At 40.0% G+C, this 24,127-nt stretch overlaps 1 protein-coding gene across 3 annotated transcripts in view; it reads right to left on the bottom strand.

Annotated features, from left to right (window-relative positions):
- Positions 1-24,127, bottom strand: part of Otud7a (OTU deubiquitinase 7A) — a 344,362-nt gene that overhangs the window by 248,074 nt on the left and 72,161 nt on the right. Inside the window, exon 2 of one of the 3 annotated variants that reach the window (XM_058576628.1) lies at positions 4,006-4,181. The exons of the other annotated variants lie outside the window; for them this stretch is intronic. The gene's annotated coding sequence lies outside the window, so the exon portion shown is untranslated. The remainder of the gene's footprint in view (positions 1-4,005; positions 4,182-24,127) is intronic. 3 annotated transcript variants of the gene reach the window in all.

The raw sequence follows: 24,127 nt of genomic DNA, 5'->3' as shown, positions 1-24,127 counted from the left end.
ACTCATGTAAATTAATTCTTCACTCCCCACAACATATTCACAGTACCATAAAACAGGAAATATGGTGGTGGGAGGCTGCAGAGGCAATTTAGAATCATGTCACAATCTGTTGACCAGACCTATTAACATCAACAACAAAAAGAACTGATTATCATTAACCATACGGTTTAATTGTCAAGAAGAAAACTTTGTGTTGATCTTATTGAAATAAAACTAATAGCACAGTGCATTAACAACAACAACAACAACAAAAACAGGCTATCTGAAGATGAGCCAAGGGCATCCACCAGCCATATGTTATGAAGGAATACTGTGAGTGGCTTCCTTTCTTCCCCAAAGCCCTCTGACGGGTGCTCCATGGAAATGAATTCTGAAGACAGCAGTTGAAAATAGGTGGTGGAGTCTACAGGAAGCTCACTGGCTTCCTGGGTCATGCCACAAAACCAGTCAATAGCAAGTTCCGATGAGCAAGGTACTCCAAAAAGAAGGTGAAGCAGGCTAACCACTGCTTATTGGGTCACAACCATTCTCAGGGACAGCACTGTAGCCAACCCTGCAGTCACCCTAACCTTGGCCTACATGACTCAATCCAGGAGCCTCTGTACTGGCTTTTCCCCCAATTTAAATATTTCATTTTATTTTTGCTTAATATGTACTAGTTGTACATATTAATTGGTGGGGTTTAGTCTAATCTTCCAAAACTTGCATATAGTGTGTACTAATCAAATCTAACCTGCCTTTATCCATTCTGCCATGCTCTTGGCACTATCACTATTTTACACTCAGGTAGACTTTGTTTAACTTCCACAGACAAGAGAGAACATCTATGTGGTTCTTGTCTTTCTGTGTCTGGCTTATTTCACCTAATGTATGCCCTCCAGTTCCACTCATTTTGCTGCAAACAAAAAGAAAAACCATTCTTCTTTAAGGCCAAATAATATTCCATTATGTATGCTTTCTCTATTTACTCATCTGTTTATGGGCACCTAGGCTGATTCCATATCTTAGCTATTGTGAACAGTGCTTCAATAAACATGGGCTTGCAGTATGTCTTTGGTATGCTGATTTCATTTCCTTTGGTTATAAAATCAAAAGACGAACAGCTGGTTCATGTACTCACTGGCTCTTCATGACTGCTATAGACCTTTTTAATCCCCAAGTCATCCTGATACCTTGAAAAATACTATCCTCCTCCAGGGACAAAAAGAGAACTAGGACAATCCAGCCCAGAAGAAAAGTGAATGGCCATATGCATGCAATGAAACATTTTGACCAAAACCTGCCACTCCAAAATAAGTCTCAAGATCCAGTGCATGTCTTCCAAAAAGGACATGAGAATATATGGCACATAAAAGTAACTGGTATAGCTTCTGAGGGTAAACCTCACATCCTCAGCCCTGCTAGCTGCTGTGGCTAGATGCCACAGTTCCATGTGGCATCCAAAGATTATTCAGCTCATTTTTATCTTAAGTTTCAAAAGTGATTCCAGTTGTCTAGGAGATTGTCAGCCTCATAAATTAATTTAGGAGAGAAGAGACATTGTACTGAAATTGGAAAAGTCATTAACACTTTTCTTTCATAACAAGAGATCTGAGGCTACTGTCAATCTCCTTGTGGGAAACAGGACATTTCATCAGGTGAAGTTGGCCTAGGTGCCTTCTAAGTGGGACAATTTTGATTGAAATCAAGAGTTTAAAATGGTAATATTACTGGAAAGAAAGACACAACACATACCTAAATACAGCTCTCCTCTCTGCCCCACACATGCTCATGTGTGCATGTATGCACACATATACGCACACTCCTTTCCTATCTTAAAATTAGCCATCCCAAAGTTCTAATGGGTTTGAGTACACTAATCATCATACTTATTTGCTTTCTTAAAGCCTCCTTTGTTTGAGAACAAAAATGTCCAAATGCATAGACCCATGTACACTTTTAAAATTGATAGTGTAAATTCATTTCAAATCACTAGTCTATAGTCATTCATTCATTCAATCATTTGTTCATGCAACAGAGATTGTATTAGGTGCTCAGCACACATTAGTGAACACAAAAAATTCCCTGCCCTGGTGGGGTTTCTATTCTAGTAAGTGATAACTGGCAAATAACAAACAATTGGCATAAAATATAAGTAAGCAATAATCTATGAGTCCGTAAGTGACATAATTTAAATAGAGGATCTGGCTGCCAAATAGGAAAGGGTGGGGAAAGCAGACTACAATTAAAGAGGCTCATGGAAAAGAAGACATTTGTGCAAGCACTGGAAGATGATGATAGGATCAACTATGCAGATGTCTAGGAGGAAAATATTCTTTCAAAACTGATCTTTTAAGCAATAAGATGAGATTTTCATTTCCCCATAGAAGAAAGATACCATTCTTCTAACTCAGTGCTAATGAATGAGCTTGTGAATCAGGGCATATGGCTTGCTCATGGATCCCTTCAGAAATATTATTTCAAATAGGAATCAGGACACTAAAGTCACTCTGGTGAGATGCAGATTAACCTACTTAGAAAAGCAATAAATGTGTGAAGTTAAAATATTTAAATAATATTAAAAAATAAAAGTGCCTATGTTAATTTGTCTTTTAAAAAAAAGGAAGAAAGAGAAGAAACGGGCAAGGCAGCAGGGGCAGTGGCTAGAAAGAGAATAATGTAAGTTCTCAAGGGAAGTCCAAATTTTGAACTGGCTGAGCCTAGGATTGCACAATAGCCAAAACACACTTCAGGGACCCCCTGATTTCTCAATTTAGTTGTTAGGGTTCTGCCTAAAAGTACCAAGCAGAGGAATTCTGGATTACTCTCTGCAAGTTCTGTGCAGAAGTTGAAGGCAGAAGCCCATTAGGGAGATGGGTTGCAGAATTAAGAGCAAAACATCCTAACCTAAAGTGGTAGCAGAGAAGGGGAAGGCAACCCAAGGAAGTGAAGTGAATAGATGGAATGGTGGGAGGGGATGAGAAATGCAAGACCCCTCCCCAGTCTCCAGATCCAATTCTTAAAGAGAGGGAAGAACTCCCAGGGGGCTTTATACATGGAGAACCCCCCCCCCCCAAGAGAAGCTTATGGGGAAGAACAGGAAGGTTTTTTTGTTTTGTTTTGTTTTTGTGGCCACAAGTGGAACAGGGAGATCTAGGGGTCTCATATATGGGAAGAGGCCTGGGCTGTAGGGAGATTGTGCCGAAAATAAGTATCAGCACAAGAAACAAAGAATATAGTAGAGAGAGAGACAGGGAAAAGTAGAGAAAGGGAGTGTAAGGGGAGAGAAAGAAAGAAAAAGATGGAGAGATTGAGAAACAGAGGGATGAGAAGAGACTGCCTGATTATGAGTGCCACCTCCAAGGAACTCAGGGTCCCTCTTTTGCAAGGCTGCTCTGCAGGAAGGTGTGAGCAGGAAGTGCTTTGTAACAATGATGTTCACAGATGAAACCACAAAGTGACAACTGGTGAGAAGTATGCTCTAGGATGGGGATGTGTGATTTTAACTGGATTCCTCAAAGTAATAAAAGGAATATGTCATAGTCTATTTTCTGTTGTTATAACAAAATTCCTGAGACTATATAATTTATAAAAGAAAGAGATCTATTTGGCTTGCAGTTATACAAGCTGAGAAATTGAAGATTATGGTGCTGGTGAGGACTTTGTGCTGCTTCAATGCATGGTGGAAAGAAGAAGGGCAACCAGGCACATTAGGAAGAGACAAAAGAGGAAGGCCTCCTTGCTCTTTAACAATCATATCTCTCCATAACTAATCTACTACCAAGGGTGTAAAAACTGCCTCTCTCCTCCCTCCCTTAAGAATTAATCCGGTTCTATGAGAGTAGCATTGATTGCTCTTAACAACTCAATCACCCCACCTTCCAACACCATCACAATGTCAATTAAATTTCAATATGAATTTTGGTGAGGACAACCCCACCCAAATCATAACAGACCAGAAATATCAAATTTGCCATAGAGCAAATAATATTTTGAAAAGAAGGATGGCAAAACTCTTTTGCTTACCTAATAAGAACATATTCTAGTTGAAGAATGCCATGATCCACACACACAATGTACATACTGCCCTGGAGCAGGGTGCTGTTCACGAGAGGCAGCTCTGGTATTTGGATAGCCCACCCGGACGCCACAAGTGCTTTTCTCCAGGCCAAATTGTTAGCGTGGATTAATGGGATTCCTGGCTGCAAAGGAAAACTTCTCTTTAGCCATTTGGGCACTAGGGAAAGATCAAATAAGTTCAAGATATATGTATAAATGGCACACATGCACACGTACATGGGGCAGGGCGTTCCTTTCTTTCTCTGCTCTTTCTCTCCCTAACCCCACCCCTAGAATCAAGAATAACTCCTTCACCATTTGGTTTTACAATTTACACATGACCAATGAAATGTGTATCAAATGTGGACTTGTATTTTTGGAGTAAACATGCAATATTTCAGCACTGCAAATGGAAATCAGATACCTGGGGGGGGGGGACAATATATCTTGAAAGGATAAACTCTACTTGGGGAAAATAAAATGTGATTTTAGGAATTTTTAATATATCTAAACATTTAATTTCCAAAGAAAGATTTGGATCGTTTTTAAGAGACCATTCTCCCTTTGTAATATTCTCCCAAAATTCATTCAAGGCTGAAGAATACTCCTTAATCCAGGATTGCTTCACACAAAGGTCAGGTGCATGTCCTGCCCTGGGGTCTCTGAGATCCATTTTCTTTGTGATACATTACCCCAAACAAAACACTGTCCCCAGAATTCTGAAATGAAACTCCACCCAGGAAGAGTCTCACTAATACTAATACAATTTGAAAAGTACATTTCACTGATTTAAACTTTTAGTCAAGGCAGCCAGGCAACATATGTATTTTATCCACATTTGTTGGTGGCTGTACAGGAAATATTTGCTTTTCAAAAAGTAAAGTTCTTAGAACTGTCTTACTGGTGTCATAAAGCAGATCATCTTATATAAATAGCATTTGCCTTACAGTACTCCCCCATTATCTGCAGTTCTGCTATCCGTGGTTTCAGCTACCCATAGTCAACCATAGTCTGAAAATATTAAATGAACAACTTTAGAAAGAGACACAATTTATAAGTCTTAAATTGTGTGCTATTTTGATTAACATGATGAAATCCTCCTCTGTACTTCCTTGGATATGAGCCATTTCTTTGCCCAATGTATCCACAATGTATACACTACTTACCCATTAGGCACTTAGTAATCATCTCAGTTATCTGATGAGTCTTCAAGATATCACAGTGCTTTTGTTTAAGAAATGTTTATTTTACTTAATAATGGCCCCAAAGCTCAAAAGTAGGGATGCCAACAAATCAGACAAAAGAAAGAGAATCCATAAAATATTTTAAGTGAAAAAATAAAGTACAATACATATTTTGAAAGAGAGAGACCACATTCAAGTAACTTTTATACTATATTATTAGAATATCTTTATTTTATCATTAGTTATTGTTGTTAATCTCTTGCTGAATGTTATAAGGTAAACTTCATCATAAGTGTGTACGTATAGGAAAAAACAATTTATAAAGAGTTTGATATTATCCATGGTTTCAGGCATCTACTGGGGGTACTGGGATATGTTCCCTGAAGAAAAGGAAGGACTACTTGTTTAAAAAAAGTATACTATTCCTTTGTATAGGCAGTATATAGTAAAGAAACTGGAAGAAGAGGTCTTTATTCCTTTGCCTCCATACACTAATAAGTTTTCTGATTGGGTTTGAAAGCCTAGAAGAGGACCTCAATATATTGTCACACCTTTTAAACACAGCTCTGGGCTCCCAGTGAGACTTCCTGAACATCAGCCCAGGCTGTTACTGTCAAGCCCTGACCAGCAGTCTCTTCCTGGGCCATTCTGGAGGTTCAAAAGGAAAGGTGGATGGTAGGAGACCACAGCATGGCAGAGAAAGGGCTTGATCACCCTAGATCTGTCAGAAGTAAGATAAGAGTCTAGATTTCATGCTCTCCAAGATTCTTACCAACTTCGACCTGAGATTCAGAATCTCATCTCCTTCCTGCTTTGAATATCCTTGGGGTGCCCAAGAAACCTCCATACCCCAGCCCAGAACAGAGCAGCATGGGGGTTGGAATCTGTCCCTCCTCAGAGATGGTGTGTTACCCTTCCACAGGAAAAAGAATGCCTGGCATGAATAAAGAATAAGGTGGCAGAAGCAAATGGGCCATGACATTTGGAATTAAAAGGCTCTTTCTGAAATATTTACCCCTTTGGTTTATAAAACCACTTAAACATAAAGCAGCCATGCATTGATTTTGTTTGCCTCACAAGATATCCACTGCTTTCTTCACCTCTAGAAACATATGACTTAAATCTTAAATGTCCTCCAAAGGCTTCTCTGTTAAAGGCTTTGTCCCTAGTCTATGGCACTACTAGGAGGTGGAGGAATCCATAAGCCTAATGGAAGAAAGTGAGGTCCCTGGGGGTGTGTCCCTGAAAAGGAATAATGGGACCCCAGCTCCCTCCCCTCTCTTTCTTTGCTTCCTGGCTGCCATAAAATGAGAAGGTTTGCTCCACCACGTATTCCCTACCATGATGTTGTACCTCACCACAGATCCCCAAACAATTCAGTCCACCAAACACAGACTGACCTCTGAAACTGAGCAAAAACAAAGTTTCACCTTTTCAGTTTTTATCTCAGGTATTTTGTCACAGTGACAGAAAGCTAATGCACATGATTAGCACTTAACATTCAAACTAGTTTGTGTGTGTATAGGTAAAAGAAAACTAAATCAAGTATTATTTAAAGGCAATTTCTGACCAGTACTTAGGAGGTTGTGGCAGGAGCCCTCAGGTCTTGTGTGAGGGTGACGATCCGAACCAGGTCTATAGACTCCAGAGCCAGAGCTCTCAGTTATCCTAGAAGCACCCACCTTCCCCAGCAAAGGAACCAGTAAGGAACTTCCCACAGAAAGTCATTCTCTGAAGTACATCTTGTGGGGAGAAATTGTGAGTTAAAAGTTATTAAGTGGGGTCTTTGTTATGAGAGTCAAACATCAAGAAAGAGCTCTTCAAAGTGCCTTCCATATACTGGGAACAATGCAAAGGAGCTTCTGTGAGTATTCCCTCAAGCTTATTTGCCAAGCACATGTCTACAGAAAAAAAAATGGACTGGCATTGGATGCTGGTACTGCCATTAAATTCCTTGCATTCCCATGATCTAAAAATTCATCACCATCAGCAAACTTCCCACAGAGAAAGAATGCATTGACTATAGGCACAAATATTCTAGATCTAATAGTGAAATACCTGAAAGTAATTTTCAGGGTAAATTTAAAAAGTAGGCACTATGGTTTGTCTTCACCAAAATGCATTTTGAAATTTGGTTTCCAATGTAATGGTGTTGGGAGATGGTGGGACTTTTAAGAGATCATTAGATCATGGGGACTTCCTCCTCATAAATGTATTAATGTCTTTCTAATGTCTTTCTTGAGAGACTAGGTTAGACCTCTTGAGATTGGATTAGGTCTTGAGGAGTGAATTGAGTCTCGTGGGATTGGATTAATTACTGTGAGCACAGTTGTTAAAAAGCAAGGTTACCCCTGGTGTTTTATCTCATCTGCATGTGTCTATTTGTCACTCTCTAACGTGCTCCCACCATTGTTATGTCATCCACCATGAGGTCCTCACCAGAAGCCAAACAGATGCCAGCACCATGTTCTTGGACCTCTAGAACTGTGAGATAAATAAATCTCTTTTCCTTATGAAGCACACAGTCTCAAGTATTTGTTATAGCAACACAAAGGGCTCTTAGACCATAGGGTTATACATCTAGACTCTTGTTTGGTTGGTTAAAATTACTTAATATCCCTGTAAAAAACTGTATTTTCTAAAGATGCCCATATCTTTTCTAAAGATATTTGAATATCTTTGGTCACATTTATTTTTAAGTTTGCCCAGTTCCTTGGACACTTCAGGATATGAAGTTTTCTTACAGGTCAGAAAGTATGTTTTAGCAATGCTGTTGGGCGTCACACATAGGGGATGAGCCCACTCTATGAAGGGCCATGCTGGCTGCTGGTACATGTTGTTGTTATCACCAACAACAACCAACAGTTCTTATCACCAAGCCCACTCTATGAAGGGCCATGCTGGCTGCTGGTACAGTTGTTGTTGTCACCAACAACAACCAACAGTTGTTATCACCAAGCCCACTCCATGAAGGGCCATTCTGGCTGCTGGTACAGTTGTTGTTATCACCAACAACAACCAACAGTTGTTATCACCAACCCTGCCAGATCCTGTGGTCTGGCAGGGTTGGTGATAACCACAAACATCAGTAGTGCTAAGGGGTGCTATGATACAGTGATCTGCAGTGTATGTAGAAGAACATCAAAGAAGTGGATGGCTATTGCTGAACTGAGAACTAAAGGAACATCAAAAAATGGGCATAACCTAGAACTGGCAAAAGACTGGGTGTGATCCCAGAATACACTAGACTAGGTCAATGTGCTTGGACCTCAGGCACAAAGTAAGTTCACAAATTCAGGGACAAGCCAAACTGGGCAAGGCCCTGTGGTCACATGTAGATGCTAGAATTTACAGGGCAGTGGGAGGCTCAAAAGGTATTGAGCAGGGACGGGGAGGGCCTACCTAGGTGTACTGAGAAATAATGTGGGGACTGGGCCAGGGTGGCTTCCAGTGCAGGTCAGGTGGAAGGTGATGACAATATCCTGGCAGGAGGCTTGAGGGTCTGGAGGAGGGAGTGGTAGACTGGTGGTGATGACAGAAAAAAAGGAAATTTTGGAAATGACTCCTCATGACTTCATGACCCATAGGCCGTGAAGAGAAAGTAAGATGTTAAACATGACTCCACAATCTCTGAACATCTCTTTATTGAAGAAGGTATTTCCAGGAAGGGGGAGCAGGAAGAGAGCCATGGCTGATATAATCAGCTCCCTTTGGGTCATGAGGATATGTCACACCAGCAATTGGCAGAATAACCTGGGACCCAGAAGAAAGTTCTGAGCTGGAGAGGTAACTCTGGGACCTGAACAGAGTTTTTAACTGGGACTTAAAGTTATGGGAATTGAGACCACCCACCCTACAAGAGCTGACTTAAAAAGGAATATTTCTCAGGGTTGAGCTTTCAAGAACACTAACATTTAAAGATTAGGTGGAGAAGGAAATACTAAGAACCAGGAAGATAGATGGGAAAGGGATGGTTATTGAGCTGGGCAGAAACTTAAAAGCTATGACACTCTGGAAAACAAGGGAGAATAATGCTTAAAGATGAGGAACACAAGGGCAGAATTCCCCAGCTACCATAAACCAGAGAAGGAGACACAAGCTTAACACTAATTCTTGCTCCTAGAGGAGTATAAGGGGATGATGTCCCCACCACTTAAGGAAATAAATTTTAATGCTATGCAAGAATTCTAAAGCATAGATTCCATACATAAGATCAGGACTATTTCCACAACTATTCTAAAATAGATTTTTTTTTTTTTGCCTTTCCACTGTGTTGCCACTAACGTGAAAACAATGGTAGTTATAAGTGCCAATGCCTTCACAGAAACCAAGGTGGTGTCAAATTCTACCTGTAGTCTTCATATTCTTCACCACCAGACACTCAAGAGTTACAAAAGCTCAAACTAAAAAACAGAAAGCAGTTTAACTTATGAACATCCTTGAGGAAACAGTAAAAAGTGTCGGTTGTATTAACTACAAACCTTGGGAGCAAGTATTCCTGATTTTCTAAGTATAGGTTGAGCATCTCTAATCCAAAAACCCAAAACTTCTTATACACCAACAGAGTGCCACCAGTGGAAAATTCCACACCTGACCTCATGTTAAGGATAGCAGTCAAAATTCAGGCATACTAAAGATCCTGTATAAAATTACCTCCAGGGTGTGTATATAAGATGTATATGAAACATAAATGAATTTCATGTTTAGACTTAGGTCCCATCCCCAAGATATCTTATTATGTATGTGTACATATTCTAAAATAAAAAAAAAAACAAATTCAAAATTTGATACATTTCTTGTCCTAAACAAATGGGATAATGGATATTCAGTCTGTACTGTATTTTTGCTGTCTGCCAGAGTGATGAAGGTCTTGAGACAGAGCATCCTTGTGATTGTCTGTCAGGCATCCTGAATTAGCTGCATTTCTATGGAACACCATTGTCACCTGAAAGAATGATCAACTGACTGACAAACTATGGATATTTGATGTAGGTGTTTGGCATGCATTCTCTTGAAAATGAATGGAGTAAGTATATCACTTCAAAGGAACTCTGACAGTATTTTATTTGAGCTTTCCACTGAAAATTCTTGAAGGCACTACTGGGAGTACTAATGACCTTTCTGACAAGATTGGTAATATTAAAGATATTATTTTCTGACAGTGTAAAATGAAATATGACAATACAAAACTCAGTGAACTAATATTTTACCAATGACCAGTGTAACATCTTACTAGTCATATGTAGGCAAGCACAAGGAAGGTTCTAGGACTGTAATGTAAGACAGCAGGAAAACTCATTGATATTTCAGATTCCACAGACAACTAAATTTTAAGAAAATACCACTTGTCAAATTCAGGTATAACATTAAAGAGTATCCACAAATTATTTGAAAAGAAATAGAGTTACTTTCAATTAGGTAGAGGGAAATGAAGGCAGGGGGTATGGGGATAGGAAGGGTAGTAGAATTAATTAGACATCACTCTATGTATATATATAAAATATATCCAGTTGGGTTCTACATCATGTATAACCAGAAGAAAGAGAAATTATTCTCCATTATATATGATGTATCCAAGTGTATTCTTCTGCCATGTATAACTAATTAAAACAAATAAAACATTTTTAAGAAGGCAGTTGAAATACTTTATAAAGTCCTTTTCCAACTAGATCCCTGTGTGGAGTCAGATGCATCTCATTCTTCAACTGAACTAATATATCTCAACCAATGTTGATGGAATGTAGACACAGATATTGATAGGGGACAGACAGATCCAAGTGGTGGGAACAACAAGGTTAAGGGAATAATTCTACAGAATGAGCTCACTGAGCTGACCCCCACATACTTTCTTTTCCAAGAAGCAATTTACCTGCAGTACTACCTGGCCTAAGTGTACAGGATATGACACATTCCTCAGCAAACTACCTGTTATCTGCAGGAGAAGCAGGCCTGAAATAATATTAATCAGAAGAACCCAAGTCACCCTGGAGGGGGAGACTTTTGTGACCCTTTTCACAGACCAGGTCCCAAAACTCAGGGAGATAAAGATAATTCCTCCTAACCATGAAATCTGTAAGAATTTATGATTAAGAATCCAGTTAGAACCAGTAAGTATGGGTCAAAGGAACCTAAAGTTGTCATGGTAGTGGGGACTTGAAAGTCTGATGTCATCCTGCTATCAGTCAAAATTGACAAGGTGGACCTGGGTCCGATTCTCTGGAAACTTCTATGGGATCCCCAATAAAACTGGAGTACCCAAGATACACACTGTCTCTCTCCTCTCTGAGAGGCCCATTTCTTCCCTTTTCTTATCCCTTCAGTAAACTTATGCCTGTTAACTCTGAGCGACATGTCTGAAATCTTTCTGACTTAATCATAAGAATCAGGGTTTTAAAGGGTGGGGGTATCTTCATGGAAGAAAAGAAATGGCAGCAGCAGTTGTAGATGATTCTTCTGTGTTTCCATAAAGAAGGTAGTGGAGGCAGGTGGAGTCAGGATGGGTGTGCAGGAATTAGGCAGTTTCAGCTTGGACAAGGTAGACTCCATTCACCTGCACTGATCTCTTAGGTAAGTGCACAGAGACATCACGTGTGTATGAAATAGTTAATCCCTATAAGTATGTATGTGCACCTTTTTTTAGCTGAGTCTTTCCAAATTTTTAGTAAGCTTATGGGGCACTTTGAAAATTTTTGTAAATTCTAATCTATATATCTTTTCATTTGAAATTTTTCCCCTTCCTTTCTGTTTAGAAATGACTTCCCTCACCCCAAGTTTGTAGTAATCTCTCTTTTTTTTTTTTAATGAAAGAGGAAAAGAAAAAATAAGTGTGTGCCATTTCTAGACCCAACCCCTGGAATACCTCACATATCTTCTTTCATGACCTTTTCCCATACTGTAGTGGAAGGGCAATGTGGGTCATCCTGGCCACCTTAAAAGACATCAGAGGCAATGCCCCTAAGAGGTTTGTGTCCTGCTTAACTCTGCCCGCAACCTTGGGCATCTACTCCAGACTGATATGCCTGTTGCATTTTAGTCAAGGCAAGAGGCTTGTTCCTTGGACCTGTTTGGAAAATAGTTATAAGCCTGACCTATGTAAACCATGTATTAGCCATGTGACTTTGGACAAATGAAACACTCACATTATGCCTCAGTTTCTTTATCTAAAACAATGGGAGTTTCACTCTCCTAATAAGATTCGTTATAGGAGTAAGTGATACATGTTAAGAACAAGAAATAGGACTGGATATGTAACAAGCACTAAGTCAATATTAACTTATTGTTTATATGTTATTATCTATCAGAGCAAGATCTCCATCCACAGTGGATGTTGCCAAATCTTCCTGGGCATTTCAGGCAAAGAATATTGAGGTATGGTCAGGATATCTTTTTACTGGAATCTCTTCTTATAAGCCAGGCTGAGGGGTATGTGTACGTGGACGGGGAGAGACTGACTGAGTGTGATCTGATAGAATATGGGTGCAGTGGGAGCCATAGGTGGTGTTTATGTGATGACTTCAAGAGCATGGTGCTCCTCTGCCATTACACCTCATAGTCACATGGGGTGGTTGCAGAGACTTGACCCTAGGAAGGAAGCCAGGCAGTGAGTTGTAGTATGGAGATTTTCAGCAAGAAGGTGCAGTCAATTTGATCTGGGATGGGTAGGTCTAGGTAAGCCTCCCTTTGAAGCTCTGAGTAGGCAGAACTGTGTCTCAGAATCATAGTTTCCCCAGGGCTCTAACCAGGAACCTTGTAGTCATATCACAGACAGATTCTAGCCCCATTCCTCATTCCATCTTACTGTTCCATCTTACTTATATGAGCTTTGTTCTCAAAAAATAAAAGAACCACAAGGAAGATAGAATTTTTTTTAACATCTAAAAGTCCACATCTACTCTGAATATGTTTCAGGTTCTCCAGTTCAGACACCCATGGGAACTGGCCCAATCTCCTAAGTCTAAAACCATGGCATAGAAAGATACATGTTACTCAGAGATGTGGCCATGATAGGGCTTTCTGGAAGCTGTATGAGTCTGTGATGCTGGGGAACTAACTGTCCAGTCTCAATTCTGGACACTGGTATTTTAAGTCAGAAGTCATCATCTTACTGGAGCAAAGAAAGGAATGTTGATGACTGAGAGGCAAAAAAAAAAAAATTGAGTTCTTAAAGGAAAAGACAAGAAAATACCTGAGTCTTTAAGAGAAATGACAAGTTCTCCAAATTCAAAGTCAGGAACTAAATAGCTATGGGAAAGTGTTTACCTAATTTTTTAAAAATGAATCTCCTAGGAATTTCAAATGGAGGAAAATCCAATAACTGAGGAAAATGGAAGTTCTATAATCTAGGTGGCAGTCTTGGAATATCTAAGAGAATTTATACCCAATGAATGTTATTATTGTGAGAAAGGTTTCAGTGAACATCAACAACTTTATCAACATGAAAGCACATACACTGCTAACAAACACTTTGAATGTGACAAATGTGGGAAGTTTTACATTGAACACAGGTCTTGAAGTACACTAAAAATTCAAAATAATATGAATACTTTTGACTAATAACAATGCAAGAAGGCTTTTAGAAACAGCAGAAAATATCACACCTAGAGAAGTCATAGCAGTGGAAACTCCCTTCAATGAGTAGAATTTAGGGAACATTTTAAATATTGTTTGATACTTAATAGAAATAGGGAAGCTCATACTATCATAGGACCTTAGGAATATATCTCATGTGGGACATCCTCCAGTACTGGCCTGTATAGTTTGAATATGTTCCCCAAAAAACATGTAGTGGAAACATAGCCCCCATGAAATAGTTTTGGGGAGGTGGAGCCTAATGAGAAGTAATTAGGTCATGAACATGGAGTAATGGAATAATGCTTCTATCATGAGAGTGGGTTTGTTATCAAAGAGGGGGTTTGACCCCCTTTAATCTTGTCTCTCACCCTTTCTTGCCCTCACTACAATACAGCAAGAAGGCTTTCAAAAGATGCTAGCACCCAGATAGTGGACCTCACAGTCTCCAAAATTGTGAGGTAAGGAATTTTTGTTCATTATAAATTACCATCTCGGGTATTCTGTTATAGGAGAGCAAAATGGGCTATGACATGGCCCAAATCCTGTTGGCCCAAACGAACACTGAAGAATTTGAAAAGTGCTTTATATAACATGAAAAGCCTACTTTTATATAATGATCTTGTAATTGGATACTTTATAGAATACTTTCATAATTCTAAGTCATTTCACAATGCCAGATCCAGAATAACACTCAAGAATATAATTAATTTCCAAATAACTGGATGAATGAATAGATTCTCTTGAATTTGCCAGGTAAATTATCATATTGATTGCAAAGAGTAATAATTTTGTTTCTCTCTAATATTTATACTGTTTTTCCTTCCTTGTAAGAATGTATTAAAGTAAGCTTTTAGACACTGAAAAATATGCATAAGACTTTGCACTAATGTGCCTGGAGTATGATCACGCCAAAAGACTCTTTGGGCTACAAACCATAGGCACCCACATGAGTTAGCTTCAGCAAATGCAGGACAGATGCTCCAAGAATCAGGATAGATCTAGACTTTGCAATTGGGCAGAAATCACAGTCTACAATGCTGTGAGCTGCTCACATGGTCTTCTCTTGATTCTCATTTCTTTTATTATTTTCCATCCAAAACCTTTGATTGGCAAAGGCAATAGCCTATGTTCTATGGTACAGATTAAGCCACTCGATGACAGATCTGTCTTGAGGAACTATGTTCACATTTCCATCAAAGAATGCATCCCCCTTCAGGTGCCCCTCCTAGAGCCAATCACCCTCAGTCACATGTGGGGACTATAATGAACTCAACTTGACTCACCAATCAACTATAGGGGCAAGAGGAGAAGTGGACTACAGAGATGATTTTACAAACACTGCATCAATGTGAATGGAGGTGGGAAAGGGCAGCCTAGAAGAATGATATTGAAGTGGCCCTAAAGTTATCCACTGTGCTTAGCAAACACTGTAGTTTGCAGAGCTCTCATAGTTTATGAAGAGCTTACTCATATTACCTCAATTGCTTCATCCTTCATGGTAAGTTTCTTTTTAATGTTAATTTTTCACATGCATAGACTGCGGCTTAAAGATACACAGTGATTTCCAAGGCTGTTGAACTGCTAAATGTAGGACCCAGACTCCAGATTCCACTTTTCCTTCAGTCTATCTGGCTATTGTTATAAGACAATTACCACAATCTTACACCCTGTTAGATCTCTGGCATCATTAATGTCTTGAAGAAGTTGATGTGATACTTTTCAGGGATGCGCTCTATTACACTAAGTGACAGATGCACAGAATGTCTACCAGCATTCACTGAAACAACTGAGAATATCTCCTCCAAGCCCATACCTTCTTCAGATAGAGGAGAAACCAGAAGAAACTGCCAGAATAGAGTCACATGTGCCTTCATGCTGAATCCAGTGACAATATCTGTTTCTTCCTCTGCTGTGTTGCTCCCCAAAAGAGATAATAATTTTCTAGAAACTGGAGAGTAATCCTCACCAAAACATTAATGTCATATATATTTTGAATACTACATGCTAATTTTAAAAATAAAAGAATGAAGGGGCTGGGAATATAGCTCAGTTGGTAGAGTGCTTGCCTCGCATACAGAAAGCACTGGGTTCAATTCCCAGCACCTCAAAATAAATAAATAAATAAAATAATGAAGGCAGATCATTTCAACATAAATGGCCTAAAATGAGAAGGGCAAAACATTTGTCTTCCTCCATGATTTTGCTTCCTAAAAGTCAGATTCTTTCCATTTATAGTCCAGTGTCATCAAGACTCAACATCCTTTAACTGGTCTGAGATGAACTTTGCTCATGCTTGAATTCTGACCTCAACAGGGACCTATGCATTCAAAAGAAACAGGCATGTCTCTGCAAGAAAAACTGCAGTTTATACTTTCACTGAGGACCTTTTAGAATGGAGAGCCATGCCACACGATATGGTGAGTCTGCGTGGCCTCCTGAGTGCTATCTAGCTCTTCAAAGTCCCAATCTGAGTCAGCTTGCCCCTAGTAGCAGGACACTCCTTGGACTCCAGTCCTCTCTCTTAAGACCCCCAGTAGATGCCTGAAACTGCCAGTAGTACTAAACTCTCCAAATACTATGACTTATCTTCTACATACATACCTGTAAGAAATTTTAATTTATAAATTAGGGACAGCAAGAGATCAACAATAACTAATAATAAAAATGGAACAATTATGGAAGTACTACAATAAAAGCTATGTGAAAGAGGTCTCAAAACATGGAATTCCCCATTTAATATTTTCAGACCATGGTTGACCTCAAGTAGAGGAAAACAATACTGCAAATAAGGGGAGGGGGCTAGTGTAAAAATTATCTGAGCCTCTTATTTTCTCCCACTTCTGAGATTCATCTGTCTCTCACCCTGACTGGCACAACTATTCTCTAGCACAGAGCAGCACAGGCCAGTAGCTAGGGAGAACCAATGGGGAAAAGGGGCAGAAAATACTGATCCTTATTATTCTCATCCCTGTCACAACTATATCAGCAATTAGAGATGAACAATCTTAAAGAAAGGCAAAAGTATAACTATGGAAAACATTGCTACATTTTAACCCACCAACCTGGCCCTTTTGACCAGTCTCCTTTGTCACTGCTTATGCAGTTATAGCTACAGGATGCCAGAGCAGAGAGACTTAATAATCAGTGCCCATCAAGTCCCAGGATTCTCAACAACAGGGATAAAGGGCGAGGATACAATTTAAACTCCACAAAGCTGAATCTATCCCCAGACTTCAATATTCTGCCATGTGGAAATGTAGCCACTGTTGCCCTATGAAGTCAGTACTGGTGGAAGCATGAACAAACAATAATGAACAGAGACCTCTGGTGTCATGGCCTTCACATATAGTGGGCAAGAGAATCCCTGGAGGGCCTGGGAAAACAGGGGGGCTGGGCTCATCTCCAGAGATCCTGATTCAATAGGGCTCTGGGGAGGCCCCAAGAACATGCACTTCTGGCAAGATCCCAGGTAACGCTGATGCTTTGAGTCTAGGGACCACACTTTTGAGAACCACTGCTGTATCCCAAAGTTTTTATTTTGCAGATAAGAACACTGAGGCCCTCAAAGGAGAGGCCATGAGCTGGGGCTCAGGTTTCTTCACTCAAAAAACAAGAGGTTAAATTTTTAAAAAAGGAAGAAATAAACCAAACAGGAAATACAGGATAAAAGGAAGAGATGGAGGAACGAAGAGAGAAGGAGGAGAGGAGGGAGGAAAAAATAAAATAGATAATGTTATTGAAAAATAAAGCAAAAGTATCTCCCTGAAGCCTGAGGTTGCTGGGGAGGGCAGAGTTTGACATGGGATGAGAAGTTTCTGGCCTTGAAACTGGCCTATGGTCTCAGTTCTGGCACCTACAGGCAAGATGCCTTCCTCCAATGTCACAGCAGCAACTTAGAATTGTAACCAATTCCTGGATCCTGCAGACCCTGTGAACCCATCAGAGCTCAGTCCACTAACAGTGGCTTTGGTAGCTACAGATGCTGCCTCATGACAGGCCCCAGAGTCTGAAGGAGGGGCCATCCCCTCTATGGAACTGGGATGAAAATTTGATAATTGAGACACCTTCCCAGGGAGTTCATGGTAAAAATAACAGAAGGAGAGGCAGAGGTGTTGAGTTCTAGTCCCGACCTTTTAACCACCTGTCAACTTAGGTGAATCACCTGGTTCCTGGGAAATTGAATTGCATTAGATATAAGAAGTGGGTTGATGATTTTTCTGGAATTTTTCACATTTTCTGTTCTGTCATTCTACTTTGGTTTTGGGTTTCTTGCTACCTCCCTCTTTTTTGAATAGGAAGGTCCAAGAAATGATAACATTTCTGCTTCTAGTTGGTAGAATAGGAAAAGGTCAATGGAACAGATACTTGTAACACAGACATGTGACAAATGAGTAAAGGTGCCAAATGTCCCAGGCCAATGCAGGTATCTAAATGCCTTTCTATTCAGCTTTGTGTAGACTGGTCTGATGTGGGTTTCTGCAGTCAGCCACAAAGTTTATATCACTTAGACTCCAAGAGCAGTCCATCCAGCTGGCCTCTCACTCCTCTGAAAACACTCCTTTAAGAGCTCCTCCTTTCTCGCTCAGTGCTCCCCAAACCCTACTGACAAATGTCATAGGATGCAGAACTCAGCCTGGGCTGCTCTTGTCTGGAATTACACCCTCCTAATGTACTGTAAATGGCAGCTGGATGATGCAGAGGAAGACCAGAGTCCTTCCCCCAGCTCTGATATCTTGTTAGAACCCTGGATTTCAACATTCAATTTCCTGCTTGACATTCCTACTAATTTCAAACCAAATGTTGCCCAACCAGGACTCTTGACTTCCTATTCCACACTCCCTCCAAATAGCTCCTCTTCCTTCCTTCTCAGCTTAATAAATGGCACAAGCATCTATCCAGCTTCTCAAGTTTCTAAGACTTCCCCTCTTCTCCTCAGCTCTCATATGCAATACCTGGAGAAAATCCAGAACATGTACCCTCCATCTCTCATCATCTCCCTGCCAACACTTCACCCACTAGATGACATCAGTTAACTGGGTGACTGAAAATGTCTACTGATATCTGTATGTCTACATTGTCTGCTAACAACTGACCCCTATACAGTAGCAAGGGTTTTTGTTTTTGTTGTTGTTGTTGTTATTTTTAAGCAGAAACAATTCCCCCATCTCTAATTTCTTTTTTTTTTTTTTTGTATTTTATTTTATTTTTAATTTTTTATTGTTGGTTGTCCCCATCTCTAATTTCAAACCTCACAATTACTTTCCATTGCACTTGAGATCAAACCCAAATTCCATGGCCAGGTTCACAAGATCTCCACCTCTTCACCTGCTGGGGTCCTGCCTCTCCATGGCATCTTGAATCACCCCATCCCCCAACAAATATTGGTGGACCTTTATATTCCCCCTACTCAGGTTTTTGTTGTTCTTAGCCTAAGCCATACACTTTCCTAACCTCACATCTGCTGTTCCTCTTTCTGGCTCCCTATCTTCATTCCATTCTCACTCAAATATCTTTTTCTCTGAGACCTTTGCTTCTCCTCAGGCTAAAGCACCCTCAGTCTCCATCACACCATCCTGTTTTAGTTCTCTGCATAGAGATTATAATTACTAGATAATGTTCTTTGCTCTTGATATATTTATCCTGTTTTTCCCCACAATCTTCTTAGGACTGCCCTCATCTCTATGTCCACTTCTTCAGACTCAGGGCCTAGAATGATGACTAAACCCCAGTGTAGCTCAGTAAACAGTCATTGGAACCTCCGTAACTGGGGAGTGACAGAGAGCCTTAGGGAGCAATTGTGTTTAATCCCCAGGCGCTGCAGAGGAGGGGATACAAGGTAGTAAAGGTTGTCCCAGCACCCCTGGGAATTGTAAGTACCCCTGTGAACTCCTGTCACTTAGTCATGCAGATTACCACCATTCCAAGTATTGAATAGGACATAAAATGGCAGAGTCACATGGATACTGAAAATGACCACAAAACTGACTCACATCTCCCTGAAGTGACAGGAATGCCCTTTTTGATGACAGGGTCAGGACCTGTCCTTCCCAGCTCTGGTGCCTCAGCATCAGGGTCTCAGGGCTTTTCAGGTCTCACCTTCTCAGCTGATTCTGGTTTGGTGGTAGCTCTTGCTGGTCTGGATTACCCAACTTGAGGTAAAGGAGGCATGGGAGCAGCTGGGCTTTGGAAATGGTGGAGGAGAGGTGCAGAGAGCCCCATACCGTGAGCAGGAACATCCTCTCCTTTCCCTTTAGCCTGCATGGAAGGCCAGAGGGGCATTTCCTGGCACAACCTGGTTTCCCAGGGGATTCTGCTCATATTACTCACCTCTTCTCTATGATCCATTTTTACCTTCTTCTTACTACTTCAAGAACATGGGTTATAAGGCAGAAATAGTGCATTTCCTCCCTTCAAAATTAAGAATTTCTGATCAGTGAATGCTATGTTGGAGACTATCAATAGTCAGATCACGGATTGGAGGAAAATATCTATAATATCAAGTAACAATATGTCACAGATTTTAAGAATTGAACCTAGAGATGTTTGCCTCTCATTCTCTGCTATCCACAAATCACAGTTCTTGAAGGGGCAGGGAGGTATTATTTTCTTCATTCCTCTTGCACCTGTGGCTAGAGCTACTAGTAATAAGGCTTAGTGGAAGGAAATGCCTCATGCCCCTGTCATTTATTAAAGGCTATTTAAGTACTGTCTAATGCATACTTCTTTGATTAAAAATGATGTAAGCAATCTTTATTTTGCTTTTCAGCCTTGAAATTTTCATGTTTTGTAAAATGCCTGATCATATACTTTGCCCATTTTTCTATTTGGGCTCTTCATGAGTCCTATTGACTTGGAAGAGTTCCTTATATATTGTTCCTTGATACTGCAGGTATTTTTTTCCCATCTATCATCTGACTGTAGATGCTCTCCAAGATAGGTAGACCTTCTTGATCAGAAAGCCTTATTTTGATATAATCAAATGCATAATTTTGCACTATAATTTGTACTTTTGAGGTTTTACATAAGATATCCTTCCTACACTTAACCCTTTTTCAATTAACTTTATAGTTTAATCTTTCACATTTAAATATTTATTTTTAGTTTTCCTGTGCGGTGTGTAGTCTGGGTTCAGTTTGGTTTTCGTTTTTTCTTTATTTAAAAAATTTCTCTATAAAAACTTCCCCTACATAAACTTTCCCTATTGATTTGTGGTTCCACTTTAATGTATACTAAGCTCCTACCATACAAAAGTCTGTCTCAGATCTTCCTATTCTGAGATGCAGGCCTATTTGTTTGTACTAACCTCAAGACCACAACTTTTAACTACTTTAGATTTGTGGTACACCCTATCTAGTAAAGTAAGTTCTTTTTACACTAATAGCCATTTCTTTAAAGAGATTTTTTTAAAACAACTATTCTATCAATCAGAAAACAATGTGACAATATTCAAATATAAAATTGTTGTTTCGTGTTTTTGTTCAGTACCAACTATCATTTGTATAATATGGGGTTAAGCTGGTAAATGAATAATTGAGACATTCATTCAACAAACGTATATTAGATGCCTAATATTTGTTGGCTGGCATGTTATAGAGACTGAAGATTGAGTAATGAACAACAACAACAAAATTCTGTCTTTGTGAAACTTACGTTTTTAGTGATAGGAATCAGCAAGCCATCTTAATAATATCCCCTTCCCGGCCCAGTGTCTGGGGAATGCTTTTCCCACCAGGGTCTTAGGTAAAAGCCCCTCTGTTTCCTGGAATAAATATTTCAGAATAAGAGAGCCAATCTTAACCTGAAAATAAATAAATGTTGTTTGTTCTTCCTGAGGTTTATAGTAAATCATGAATTCATACATGAGTTAATTTAATCAAGATTTTATGTGTTTAAAAGTCAATGTACTAAAAGGAAATAAAGAGAATGTAGTCACTGTTCTGACGTTGATTAAAGAGCTATAGAAATAAAGATAAAATTATTGCTGCTATGAATCTTCTGAATAATAACATCTACTTATTTTCATTATATTTTTAATAATGAAAATGAAACTGTCCTTTAAAGAAAGCAGTCTGGTTCTAAAAGGAATCCAGACAATTTCAGATGTGCCTGCTCTTTCTAATCACAGGATGAAAGGTTAACACAGTAGCAACTCATGAACATTTAGGGCCCTCAAGGGAAATGCACCTGTTCCGTTGGAGACTGCTTTGTGACTGGCTTCTCCCAGTCACTGAGTAATCACAAGGTGATTATTTTCATTCCACTACATCCTCCTCTTGGAGAAAGCTGAATGGACTAAGGAGCACCTGGCTGGTTACTCTTTTAGTTGGCTCAGAAACAGTCCCAGAACTCCAAGGTCAGATATCCTCATTGGTCACAGCCACTGTAGGTAGCAGAGAGCTGACCAGAGGGGTTAGATTTGCCACCCTCCCTAGGGGCTTGGGTTGGGGGATAACTAGGGGACAGGATAGGAAAATCAGAGCTGGGTGGATAGTAGTATAGCCTGGCTGATCTCTTCAGTATTTCTCAGAGGTGAGAACAGTGGCCAGTGTCACTGGGAAGGCCCCCCTCCAACCAAACACCTCCCTATGGAGAGCAGACTCTGGGAGTGTAAGGTTAAGTACAGCGGCACACACAAGCCACTTCCCCTCACCTGGAGGTTCCCAGAATGCCAGCTTTTCTCTCCCTTTACCAAAGGGGCTAAGAACCCAGCAACCAAGAGGGGCAGGCTGCCACCGTACAGCTAGGTGATATGAAGTATGCTGGATCTCTTTGGGCCTCAGTTTCCTCTTTGTAAAACAAGGAACATGTTCATGACTAACCTTCTAGGGCACAAACAGCAAAGAATGCAGTCACTTATACCATGTTCCCTTCTTCAAACATGGTGTCCAACCTCTTTCTCCAAGCCTGGTCACTGAGTCAATGCTTTGGACTGTCTTGTCTCCCCCAAACCCCGTGATAAGGCTGTGAGGATGGTGTGGCATCCTTGCTCATAGAAGGCTCAGTTGAGCATGGTAAGCTTGCACCAGATGCTACAAGATCAGAGCAGGGACCACTACCAAATTTACTGAGCCTAAGTCTCTATAAGATTGAGGGCCCTCTAAGAAACAGAAAGAAGAAATGAAGAAGAAGAAGAAGGAAGAAGGGGAAGAAACAGGAGGAGGAGGAGAAAGAACAGGAGGAGGAGGAGGAGGAGGAGGAGGAGGAGGGAGTAGCAAAAGTAGCAGTAGTAGCAGCAGCAGCAGCAGTTTGTCTGTCTATGCATCAAAAAATTTATTTGAAATAAAACGTTCACCTAATTATGAGGAAAAGCAAGTCCAAATTCTGCAGGGCATATCAGCAGACTGAATCCCTAAAGAAGAGTTGATTTTGCAGTTTGAGTGGAAAGGCAGTACGCTGACAAATTTCCTTCTGCCTTGGGGGACCTTAGTTTTCTCTCTTAGAACCTTCCTGATTGGCTAAGGCCCACTCTCATAATGGAAGGTAATCACTTTTACTCAAAAGCCACTGATTTAAATGTCAATAACATGGGAAAAATATCTTCACACTAGCATTCAGATGTTTTTGACCAAATACCTGGGTATTATAGCCTAGGTAAGTAGATACATAAACTTAATCTTCACAATAGCCATGATTGTTAAACTTGCCATTAAGTAGCAGAGCAATAATAAAAAAGGTACGCCATCAAGTCAACTGTGACCTAACACTTATCTGCCACTTCTAATTTATATTCATACTTATATTTAGGGAAATTTCTTTTTGTTGGGATTGGAGATTGGGCTCAGGGTCTTTCACATGCTAGGCAAGTGATCTATCACTGAGCTAGAGCCAAGATATAGACAGATATTTCTTTTATACATTATTTTTTCACAAACATGGAAAAAAGAATCTAAGCAAAATCAATTGGTTAAGACTTCCTAGAATATTCTAAGCTACCTCAGGGATGACTGCATCTCCCTGGCAAACATGTACTTTGACTTTAGGAGCATGGAGCATAGATCAGGGGAGGCTGCTTGAGTTGCCATTAAGATATTCTTCAAACCCTCTCCTACAAGCTGAGCAAGTGGTATTTTCCTGTTTAAGGTAGGTTGAGTAGTCATCTTTTTAATTTCTGTTATAAAATGGAACATGAATATGCTTTCTTGTAGAGACCTTCCTTCCTTGGGCTCCATAAAACTGCTAATTGTGACTAGAAATGCAGATTCATGGTCACTTCTCACTGATGTATACTTGCTTCATTAATATCAAATCTAAGTGCCATGGATGTGTCTATATCTTTCTGCACACTCATGGCTCTTCTCTTGAATGCAGTGTAAGTATATTCCTTCTGAAGATGT

Source organism: Marmota monax, unplaced genomic scaffold (assembly GCF_021218885.2).
Source record: "Marmota monax isolate L192 unplaced genomic scaffold, Marmota_monax_Labrador192_F-V1.1 WCK01_AAM20220418_F8-fsc00005, whole genome shotgun sequence".
NCBI lineage: Eukaryota > Metazoa > Chordata > Mammalia > Rodentia > Sciuridae > Marmota > Marmota monax.
The sequence above is the reverse complement of the archived record's forward strand: the minus strand, read 5'-3'. Positions and strand labels throughout refer to the sequence as shown.